The sequence below is a fragment of the Channa argus genome, chromosome 16 (assembly GCF_033026475.1).
Source record: "Channa argus isolate prfri chromosome 16, Channa argus male v1.0, whole genome shotgun sequence".
In the NCBI taxonomy this organism is placed as follows: Eukaryota; Metazoa; Chordata; class Actinopteri; order Anabantiformes; family Channidae; genus Channa; species Channa argus.
In genome coordinates, this window is record NC_090212.1 from 11,902,951 (window position 1) to 11,913,251 (window position 10,301).

Here is a 10,301-nt window from a genome sequence, read left to right on the forward strand (position 1 = left end):
CGCTCAAGACACACCTCACTTCCTGAGAGGAGAGTTATAGCTTCCTGGGAGAGGCATTGCCGTCCCCTAGAGCCCAGAGGAGTTCGACAGCTACCTATGGAGAGGGCACGTCTCTGACTTGTAGACCTGCTCTAAGGCTTCTCCTCTCACTTTGAGATCCTCCGTGTACCTGTCAAAGGGTCAAAAGGGTATGCTTGCAGCAGACAACAGGGCTGTGTTTTTGTGTGTGGCCATGTTTGGGTTTGCATCTGTGCATGTGTCTGTGAGTGCGTGTTAGAGTGTGTGCATGCATTTGTGTGTGTGTGTGTGTGTGTGTGTGTTTGTCACCCACTCACCCTTTGTGACAGATGCCAGGCTGTTTATGTTTGAGGTGTGGAAGTGCTGAGATTGCAGGTGAGTAGACATGCGTGTGTTTGCAAGTGCATGTGTGAAGGGAAGTGTGTGTGTGGTTTGTTGTGGGTTGGTTTGAGCAGTGCTATAATGTGAGCAACTGCACTTGTCAGAATTTGTAGACATGTGTGTGAATGGATTTGCATACATGGGCATATGTGTGTGGATGGGCCTGTACCTGCACACGCTCCATCTAACTATTGGGAGTCAAATGAGAACCTGTTGTGTACCAGGTGCTATAAAAACTGAAACCCTAAACTGCTGTCCCAGAACTAAGAGCGTAACAGATGGGGGGGGGGGGCTGCTCTGGCAGCTGAGCAAATGATGAGCTAATCGTGGCGAAGGAGGTGACCAGAATTGTTTACAGCTTGTTCAGGATTATGACTCAATCACGGAGGCTTATGGCACTTAGGTAATTATTTAATCAAAGAGTGGACGTGTCGATAGAAGTCGACAGGAGATTAATTATAACTCGGGGATGGCCTGAACTCATTGTTTTTACTGGTCCTCTGTCTCAACGGTGGCAGGAGAGAGTTGATAGGATCATTGAGAAGGTGAGTGACAGCTCTAGTGGAGCAGAAATAATAAGAGTGGTATAGTTAACACACCGCCCCCCCTTTAACGCAGATTGAAATCAATACAGTGCTACCCTTGATTAAAACATTTAATTAGCTGTATTAAAGTGCAATACGAAGCTAGAAGAAGGACAGAAACTATCCTTTCTCCTCTGTGCATGGATAGGTGGGGGATCTTAACCATCATGAGTTCACTGTTGCTCGGTCTCTTGTGCAGCCCTCTCTGGTGGCTCAGACAATATAAAGCAACGCTAAAGCCACATGTCCATTTTGTCATGTGGGAAGGTGTGAGTGTTAAACTTTTTATGACAGCTGTATAGGAGAAGAAGCACGCCAGTGGCAGCAAGGAGAAGGTGTATGAGTCACTCAGCCTATGCTTAGTAACCTGCCATTATTAATAGCAGACTGTAGGAGGATGAAAGGCTGTGGAAAATTCTCTCTTAGTTTTCTGCCAACGGCTTTCGACTAATAACTGTCATTCGTAAATGTGTAGGAGCTTTCATGTTGGCAGGAGTGACCTGCTTTGCAGCATCTTCAGATCTTAGAGATTACAGTGATGATATATAAAATAGACTGCTTTCAAACTACTTCTTCCAATGACCTGAGGAAATGGCTAACGTAAGCAAGAAGTGGTACCAAGTATGTCCTAGAATTTGTTACTGTTTGCCTTTCTTTGTTGATATATGTGGGGTTTAAGTAATCATCTTTGATTTTCCCTGTATCAATCATCTACACATTTTATCCCTCTGATAAGTCTTCTTTCCAACAAGCAATGAGGCCGAGTGAAGCTTCACGTATGCTGTTACCAGGGATTCCCCTCCATGTGTATTATCCAGGCTTGCTGTTTTATTTGGCTAAATGGGAACAGGATGTGAGATTTACACCAGTAGAGAAAAACGGGGGCAAGTTGAGACACAAAGAGGGACACTGCGGTTAACTCCCCGATCGTGTCACCAGAGAAGCGAGATAAATGGTGAAAGGAAAACAAGCAAGGGGAAGCTGACTATTTTTCTTAAAGCTGCACCGACGTTTCTAATTATATCAACTCAGAGACCTGTAACCTTCACTGAGACACTTAAATGCACTGACACACACTCCCCAACACATACACACACTGTTGCTGAGACCTAACCTTTGCTGGCCTTGCAGTCCTCTTTGGGCAACAACCAAATTAGACGGCACGGGGAAACTAATGTCCTCCCTCTTTGCTGCCGTTAAAGGCCATTAATCTCTAATTTACACTGACACTAAGGAGATGCTTTCACACTGACATACGGCTGTCACTGAAATAGTGAAGAAGAGAAGAGAAGAGGAGTATAAATGTATGAGGGGTTGATGGAGGGCAGGGCTGTCATGCTTGGTAACATGGAAGCTATGCCACTGGGCCCTGAGCTCCAGGCGGGCAGATGGTAGGGTGGGCAGTAAGGGGCGAGGGTCCCCTATCGCTAATTCTCAGCTGCACTTGTAAGATATGCTATGTATAAAATGTGTTGGCAAGGATCCATGTCCTTCAACTCCCTGTGTACCCCTTACAGCTCCACCCAAGCCAGCTGTGTCTGTGTGAGCTCACTGAGCTACTGACAGCAGGGATCAAAACAACATGTGAACCAGCCATGACACCGACCACCATCAAAACAAGTGAGCAGCCACGACAAGGCTCCCACAGCTACATCTACAAGGGGTGAGGCGTGTTATGAGTGGCGTTGGGCATTCTGTGTGTGTGTGTGTGTCTCTATCAAACACAACGATTGCTAATGCATTAGTCAGTCGCCATGTCACACTGTAATGTTGCTGAACACAATTAGCTCTTTGAGCTGCAGTGGAAACCAAACGTGAACCAACATGAAACTTCGAGCTTTGTGTTCAGATCAAGGGAAAGCTCAGAGCAATGAAACTTTGTTACCTTTTTTTTTTTTTTTTTTTTGAAAGTGAACACTCACTCTTACAAAAACATACCCCAGTAAGACAGAGAGAATGAGACAGACAGACTGTGGGATGAGTAAACAGGAGACAGTACGAAGAAGATGAAAAAGTTTCAGCACTGTGCACATATATTGATGGTTACCTTTAAGTCCATATGGCCCAAAGGCAGGAAATGTGTGCCTTCCTGTTTGATTACATTGGAACAGAAGAAGCTCAAAAATAGACATGGGATGGTAGAAGTATTAGATAGGCCTGCTTATTTTAACTGCTGCACAGGTGTTTCCAATGAAGAAATAATACAGGAAAAAAAAATTAGGAAAACATCAAAGCATTTCCAGATGAAGTCTCAATCAATTCATAAATGCCCCTGGACCAGTTGCAAAATAGAGGTTCCTTCCTTTGAAATTCCAAGTCAGTCTAATGAAAATTTTAAGGGGGGGTTAAACTCATACAACCTTTACCAACCACTTTAACATATTTACCACGTAACAAACCTCTCTCTGCTTTTCTCTAGGGCTACATTGCTGTACATTGAAGATGGAGCCTTGCCTTTATCTCTCACACCAGGGTACACACACACACACACACACACACACTACTTCTACACGTGGACCACCTTGTATTGGCAGCAGAGTATTGTCAGTAGAATTTTTGGGTCACTGGAACAGATGAGTTGTTTAGCAGTCCTCTCCTTCCCACAGGAAAGAGTTGACAGCTTTAGACCATCACTTAGGTCACATATTAGAGACCTGCTGCACTACATTGGTGTGTGCGCACACACACATACACACACACACACACACACCTAAAGTGATGCTCTGCGCTGCTCTCACAGCAGATGGAATCCTGAGTGACACGTCCTGGCAGAGGAAGGTTACATCATGTAAATAATGTGATACTCTGGTAGACTTTAATGACATCAGACTCTAATCGCACCTCTGTCTTATGCCACACGCACGCAGACACACACACGCACACACACACACACACACACACACACACACACACACACACACACACACACACACACACACACACACACACACACACACCTTAATTACCATTCCGGTTTGCATCTGTAAACCTCAGCTGGTACTGAAATCATATTTATGATAATTACAAACTTGATTATGACATTTTAACTTAATGTATTCTTAAGTTCAGAATACTTACTTGCACACCAAAGTATTTTGCAGATATCCTCCCCTTGACAGTGCAGCTCTGCTAACCATATGCCATTGAAAACTGATTATTAGATGTGATGTATCATACTGTACACAATTACTGAAATGCAATTGAACCCAGTGGTCTGTTTTTTGGCACTGGTCCATGAGAGTGGACATGTGCTGACATGACTAAGGGAATTAAAAAGGCCGAGCAGCTGCAGATGCAGACGTGCCTCCTACTTGAGTTAAAAAAAACTTTTATAAGTTGAAAGTATATTGCGCTGAATTGTTTACTTTGAAGTCCCCAGATGTTGTGAACATGTGGATGCTTTATATGGTAGTTAACAGTAGGTCATGCTTGGACTGCCACTCCCTCAGAAACAATTAATAAACCATAAACAGTCTAATGTCCTCTCCTCTGAGCATTAAGTTAAGTTAAGTTTTCCATGTAGAGAAGAAAGAAGTTCACTTTTGGTTCAGTAGGGGGGTTTCTTTTAATTTTTTTTTACTGCTCCTCTGACACAGGCTTTTGGCTGTATAAATAAGGGGGTTCATTTAAACAGTAATGTGGAGATGCTGTTATGACAGTAAACTAATCACGGTGCTGAACCTTCTGACCCAGACTGTTGTTGACTGCTGCTGTACACAGACACATAATGCAAAATGTAAGAGTAGTTTGTTTCAAGTTGGGCTTGTTGGAACATGATACGAGTAAATATAGCTGTTGTCTGGTGGCGTCTGGTCTGATTAGTGCATCATGAAAGGCTCCATTGAGCACAAGAATCTGGTTTATGCAACATGTCCAATTATAAATGTATAAATGGATGACTAGATACCATCTTTAAAGGCAGATGGAAAACTCAGTGCACAAAAATAGCAAAATGGGGAACACAGAAAACATAGCTTCTGTCTCTGCTTTACTTGCTTGATCTTTACCTGTCCAGAAGTTAAGCAAACTAAAATTTTTGCTTAGAAAACTTCAAAGCAATATTCAAGAAAGTTTCAAAGCAAACAAAACTGATTATTTGAACAAAAGGATGATAATTTCGTACAGTTGCAAACATGCAGACCCCATGTAAAGGTTAGGGTTAGGTTATCTTAGCCGAAGGAGTTAGCCTTCTGGGTTTTATCATCACACATGGCTTACCCAGGATTCTCTAACAGAGGTGATGGGTCACCCAGCCATCAGAGGAAGCTATCATTGAGTAGCTGACCCCCCCTCTGGCCTACACCTTTCGTCTGTCTCTATGATTAATTTGCCCATGTGACAGATAGCGTCTTAAAATGAAACACCCCATGACAACCTCACGCAACAATCTCTCAAGCAAGATATATATACACATTCTCTAGGCTCTACTAGTGAGTGCACTTTCAATTACAAGAGAAAAGGGTGGCCTTTGGATGTTCGCTATTCATGGCTCAGAGCTCTGCTAGGTCTGCTGGCTTCTAGAGAGTAAATCCATCCACTTGCCTTCAGCGGCATATCAGGTGTCTTCTGGCTTGTCTCTCATATGTGATTGGTGTGTACCTACCCTGCAGCCGCAGATGGGGCTCTGCTTGATGTGGTGGCATCCAATATCCATTCACTCAAGACATTATGTAACGGACAGCTAACAGAGTTTCAAACTCAGCCTCACAGACATTAGGTTTTACCTGCAAGTATGTGGTTGCTGTACTCGTAGGGGACATTTAGTGTTTTCACGTCATTTTTTTGGCTTTCTACAATTTACTTCTGTAATGTATATATAGTCTTGTTAAGATGGAACACACACACTCACTGTCAGGTTGAAGCTACATATTCTACTTGAAACCATGCCACGTTAAAGTCCATGATTCAATTTCACCCTATTGTGGAAAAGTTAGTATAATAAGGTATTAAGTGGAGTGTGGATCTAAAGGTGCTCTTTAGACAACAGGTACCTTTGTAAGAGCTGATTTCAAGATCTCCTTTTACCTTCTACTTAGAGAAGTGTAGGTTGCGTGCTGATGCAGTCATCAGGGGGTGATTTGGCTGATACACGAGGAGACCTATTGCTCATCAGAAAGCTATCCGCCATGCTGATTGAGTCATATGTAGAGCCGCTGGGATAATTTGTCACAGGCCTGCCAGGTCAATGGACTTTGATTGGAACACGGTATGAAGTCGAGGATTTCCACTGAGTTGAGTAGTCTCACAGCCTCACTCTGACTAAAGATCTTCCCCCACTCCCCACCACCTGACATTTTCTCTTCTTTAAGCTTTCGGAGGCACACTCCAGCCTTGTTTCTTCTTTTGTTTCTTCCATTTTCACTCTTGATCAAAATCTATTCGTCCCATCTTTGGTCTCTGTTTTTCTTTTTGCCCTCTTTTCTCTCTGTCTCCCTATGTTTCTCTGGCCTCTCCCTGCCCTCAGCCTGAGGGCGGTCTAAAAGGTAACAGAATCTTCCAGAATGACCCCCTGAAATTGCTGGATTGATTCACTGGTGCTTCTGTCTAGGAGAAGCACAAAGTAAGTGTGTATTTCCCATGCAAAACCAGAGGTGTACATTTCAGATGATGTGTATGAAAAAGAAGAAATCAGGGGGCCCTGGGCCTATCTGACCTGTTTTAGTCTGAAAGAAAGAAAGAGGAGGTCAGTATATACTTACACACAAAGCACATACACAAGCACATATTTCCAAGAAGAACAGAAACCTTGTCTGAGACACCTGTTCATTTTGCCGTTAAGTATGAAACTTTGAAACATGTGGCTTAGCTGGGGAGCTGTAACTCTGCCAAATGCTTGAATATACATGTTCAGCTGTGCACTGTAACTTTTAACACTTCACAGTGAAAATCACAGCCTTGGCACTCCTAAGCCGAGTAACTCGGTTCCCCTTCATTACCTTTCTCCAAAAAAAAAGGCAAGGAAAATAAGAAGGAAAGACAGTGAGGTTTGAAAAGGGGGAGAAAGAAAGGATGTTAACTTGAATAACTTCCAGAAGGAACATGGCAAAATACCTGCAGTGAGTTTCAAAAACCACAAGACCTTTCATCTGACTGTTTTGGCATCACCGAGAGGAGCCTCGGCACTGACCATAACATAGGTATCCCTAATCCTCTTTCATCTACAATATTGCACAAAGGGAGTATCTGTCTGAGTGAAGTGGGAGATTCTGAAGACATAAAAGACTGACAGGGGGACAGTTGGATATCTGTACCAACATTGTCCGGGTCCTTATTATTCTTTGCACATAGCTGTAAGTCTAAACAAGACTGGCTTCCTGAGGTGGGCTGCTGTGCACTCACTGCACTCATGCTGGCCCGGGTGTTGTTCTGCGTGTGTGTGCGTGTGTTTGTGCGAGGCCGCTGCACTGTTAAGATGACCCTGCTTTCTTTCTATAGGGGCTTTCACTCTGCAAGAGCTCAGCCCCTGTAAAGAGGGAGCCTGTGCTGGTACCTCTCTTAGCCTTTCTTGTGCAGGAGTCTCTTCTCTTTCATTTTGTCTCTCTCCCTCTCCCCCTCTGTCTCTTACTCTGCAGCAGCAGCTTGAGTACTTCCAGCTGCCGACATTGAACACCACCTCTCACACACGCACACACTCTCAATTGACATACACACAGGTACAAACTGCTCCAGTATAGAACACGTGTACACACACACACACACACACACACGCGTGCACACATATCTCCCTCATTTAGTAAAATGCCTGCAGAAGTTTCTCCTTGCCCCTACATTTGTCCTTCTTTTGCCTTTATATGTGGTGAATTTATGGTATGGGTCTACATGTCTACATGAATGTATGCTGTCCCCCATCTCCCCTCCTGTGTCTTATCCCTCAGACAGGGAGGATATGGGTGGTGGTTGATTGTCTATATCCGTAATAGACTCCTTAGTCACAAAAACTGTGTCACAGGAGCTTAGAGTACAGTAGGTAACAGGCCAAAAAACAACACAGAAACACACACAAAGCTACCACTAGCAAAGCAAAACTCAACAAACATAAACCAAAATCACAAGGAGAGAGGATGCAGATTCAGATCGCTGTCAAAGAACATGACTGTATGCGGCCCAGCTGAGACTTTGAAACAAATATGGTTGTACATGTTCATACACACCCACATAGGAGAAAAACTCTGACTAGGAGCAGTATGTCTGTCAGTTCTATTATAATGTTATGAAATAAAAGGAGAACACCAGAGGAACCTGTTGCTGGGCTATAAGACTGAAGCAGCCCAGGGAAAAAATGGTAATGTTAAAACGAGAGTGGCGGCAGGGGTCTGCCGGGGTGTAACCATAGCTGCTAAACTTGTATTCAGGCCTTTTCCAGCGCTGGGCTCAGGGTATGCAGACAACCTAGGGGTTGGAGACTTAGGGAGGACTTTAAGCCTCTTTGTCAAGCTCCTTGGAGCTCAGTCGACCGCTGTGAAGAGGCCAAGGCATGCAGCTGTCTAGCAACAAGAACCCCTCATACCACAGATACTGGCCTGTGGTTACGGAGTGTGTGTGTGTGGTTCACATTGTGTGTCTAAACATGTGGGTTTGAATTTGTGAAAGTGGGCTGTTGATGAATATCGCACCAGGTGAGACACTAGGTATGTGGGAGCTTTAGGAATTATTCCTTGAATAAAAGAAAGTCAAAAACATTCTCAGACTAAGTTGTAACTAAGAAAAATATTTCTTCGCATAGTGATTTTTTTCACAGTTTTCACCTGACTATAGTATAAATTGGTGAAGTAATGACAGGGCTTCTAACAGGCTCCTCATTTACATAAAGTATCTACATCATTATGCCACAGTCTTATCCCTGTGACATGTGCCACAGACACAGTCAGAGACATTGGACAACATGGTAAACCTAAGTGCTGTCTTTCCATGAAAGTATTATCAGCGAAACTAACACCTTCTTTGGAATGCCACAGACCTGCCTGGAGACACGGAGGAGCTAGTTTTATGAAGCCCATCCCTGCACTGCTCCAAATGAGCCATAGTGAATTCTTCACCACCAGTCAATCCCTGGGGAGGCAGTCAAGAAAACCCCATTATATTTGGGGGCAGGCACCGCTCAAACTGACAGCAACTGCTGCGACAGCAAAGCTCGCAGAAGGAGAGCGAGAGAGAGGTATGTTCACCATCTCTACGTGACAACACAGTAAATTGCACACAAGTTGATCTCATTTGCTTTGGATGGTGGAGCTGCACAAGGAACAATACACTTTGCTGTGAAAATTGAACAAACTGTCAGATTTATGCTAACAACTAAAGTTCAAAATTATTCAGTCTTCACTCTTGTCTTTTAAATGCTGCTTTGTTGGATTCCTATGAATTTAGAGTAAATTCATAAACCAAGAATATGCTACGATTTGAACTCTTATTACAATAATCTATTATTTACTTTGAGATTTTGTTGTATGATAGTGCAGAGATACATTTATCACCAGTTTCTGATGTGCCCTCTCTGCATACCAGAGGTATCCCCGTTGCATAAGTCAACAATTTAGGGATCATTTATTTATGGTCCAGTGAAATGGCCACACCTTAATTTGTGCACAATGACACAAACACAGATGCACACAAACCACAAACCTGCCCTCGAATGCTCCGGGACAAACCTGTCCATGAATGCTGTGGTCAGAACTCCCTTCTCTACGAAATATGTATGAGACATTAAAGAATCAGCGAGAAGTAACAGGAACCAAGTGAAACCACGGGAGGCAGTGAGTCCACGAGTGGTGGTTTTAGTCTGAGGGATAACATGAAAAAGGTCAAATCTGAGACGACAGATCACACATAATCACCCCCCACACAAGGCTGCTGCCCTAGACTCCTCATGAGAGGAGCTGATATGTGGTCAGAGGGAGCGACAGACAAAAGGCAGACAGACAGAAAGCAGGAGAGGGAGCAAGAGATAGAGAGAAAGAGAAGGAGGGAAAGAAAGACTGAAATGTGAGGAGTAGGAGGCATTATCATTCCAGGCATCGACCCTATAGCAGATGTGCTGCTTGTCTTGAGTTGTGAAGGAGTAGAGTGTGACCCTGGTTACCTCAGGCCTAATGAAAGATTGACTGACTGACTCGCCTCGCTATGCCAGTGTGTATGTATGCATGACCAGAAATTATTGGATGCAGGGCCTGGAAGTGATCTAGAAGCTTATAAAAGTAGGAAAAAAGTACATCACAGAACAATGCAGGGCCATAAAGTGAACAAATGAGAAAGTACAATACAGCAACACGAAAAGGGATTTGTTTATGGTTAGTTATGCTAATGTACCGAAAAGGAAATGGA

General features: G+C 43.6%; 1 long non-coding RNA gene across 2 annotated transcripts; it reads left to right on the top strand.

Annotated features, from left to right (window-relative positions):
- Positions 1 to 9,134, top strand: LOC137101717 (uncharacterized). Of its 2 annotated transcripts, none has more exons than XR_010911102.1 (4): positions 1 to 188; positions 2,501 to 2,646; positions 3,403 to 3,456; positions 8,939 to 9,134. It is a non-coding gene; the product is annotated as an uncharacterized lncRNA (long non-coding RNA). The 2 variants fall into 2 exon arrangements; XR_010911101.1 differs by lacking the exon at positions 1 to 188 and adding an exon at positions 734 to 944.
- Positions 9,135 to 10,301: the final 1,167 nt, after the last annotated feature.